Source organism: Brassica oleracea, chromosome C2 (assembly GCF_000695525.1).
Source record: "Brassica oleracea var. oleracea cultivar TO1000 chromosome C2, BOL, whole genome shotgun sequence".
NCBI lineage: Eukaryota > Viridiplantae > Streptophyta > Magnoliopsida > Brassicales > Brassicaceae > Brassica > Brassica oleracea.
In genome coordinates, this window is record NC_027749.1 from 1,236,750 (window position 1) to 1,238,713 (window position 1,964).

The window sequence follows — 1,964 nt, forward strand, 5'->3', positions numbered from 1 at the left end:
AAAAAAAATGTAGACTGCATATAAAGTCTACTTTTTTTTTATTTTGGTCAAATGCAAAACCAACCCGTCGGATTTGAGAGTAGTCTTCACAAGAAGTCTACACACCCGTAGATGTTCATTTCAATCTACTGATTGGAAGTCAAACTTGGTCAATTGCAAAACTAACCTCTTTCAAAAAAATTCAAACATGTAGATTGCATATGAAGTCTGGTTCTGAATGTCAAATCTTGGATGAATTCTGGTCAATTGCAAAAACTAACCTTTTTAAATTGTAGACTGAAATGAAAGTCTACATGTACAAAATCACAGTTTTTTTCAACTATAGAAAGCAACCCGTAAAATGGTCAATTGCAAAAACCAACCCAAATAGTAGACCTATTTGACCGTCTACGTCTGTAAACTGAAACGAACGTCTAGATCTTCAGAGACTGAATATTAAGTTTGCATAGAAAAATCTATAAAAATGTGAATTTGTGTATTATTCATTAAGTTTTTTTTAGTTTTTTTTTGTTTGACAGTGTGTGTTAGTTAATCCTAATGGGTTTGAGTGATTTTGAAAAGAAAATGTTTTATAATTATGAAAGTGTAATTCATTTGATTTGACAATATTGTTAGCTAATAATTGTAGACGTATTTGTAAGTCTTCATTTATAGTTTTATGAAACATGAAATATTTATTTGCTGATTATGTAAACCTGTGTTTTTTTGCAGGGAATGGCTCAGATACCTGTTGTGTACGGAGAATGGGTGGTGAAAGGCTCTTTGCGGGAGTTTGTGGTCAATAATCGGAAATGAGGGAGAATGTTTCTTATGTCGGGTGGTTTTACACATGGTGAACTTCTTGAAATGGCACTAGAAGATTATGGTCTGGACAAGAAAATCGAGAAGGTGGTGCTAACATATTCCTTACGAGACGTCATTTTACAGAAAATGGCTCTGGATACTCCTCCTATGCATGTCACGAATGATAGACAAGTGTGAAACTTGATCGAGTTATCTAAGATGTGTATTGTATTGTGTATCAAGTCAGAGCCAACCAGAAATTTTTGGTGTTAGATAATAAGTGTAGACGTCTTTGTAAATCTACAAAGCTAAACTGCAGTTGAAGTCTACGTCGTAAATTCTATTAAAAGTGCAATTGTGTATTTTTCATCATATTTTTTTCATGATTTAATTATTTTACAGTGTATGTTAGTAATTTAATGGTATTGGGTGAATTTCAAAAGTTAATGTGTTATAATTATACACTTGGAACTTATTGTAAAAAAATTTGATTAGTTTTACTCTTGAAACTTTTTGATAAACATAGAAAATAATTAAAGTCATATTTTTGTAGGCTTCCAATGAAGTGTGCTTAAACTTTGTGGTTTAGTAAACTTCATATGAAGTCTACTAGCTTTAGTAAATTTCTTTGGAAGTCTACACTGTCTGATAATTTTCAGATCTGGAAAAATCTTTACATTTTGAAATTTGAAAATAATTTTAAATCTGAAAATACTTTTCAAAATAGAATTTATAAGATAAACTAGTAACAAATTAATGCACAGAGCTTGATCTATAAATTTATTTGAATATAAACATATAAATACATATTTAAAATTCTATTAATCTAAACCTTACATTTTTAGAGGAGAAATGAAATCCATGAGTGATAATACCTACAAAAAAAGATAATATTGTTAGAAATAAATAACATAAAAATACACATTTAAAATCTATAGATCTAAAACTTACATTTTTTAAAGGAGAAGATGAAAACCATGAATCATAATATCTAAAATGACAAGATAACATTGTGAGAAAGACTTGAGAAAATTTTAGAGAGAAAGAAGACAAATAAGAGAGTTTTAGAAAGAATTGAGAGAATTTTAGTGAGAAGAAAGAGAGTTTTAGGGAGAAGGCATAAAGTTTTAAAAACTTGTGCAACCACTTTAGAGAGAGACTGTATTAATTTTGTTTATATA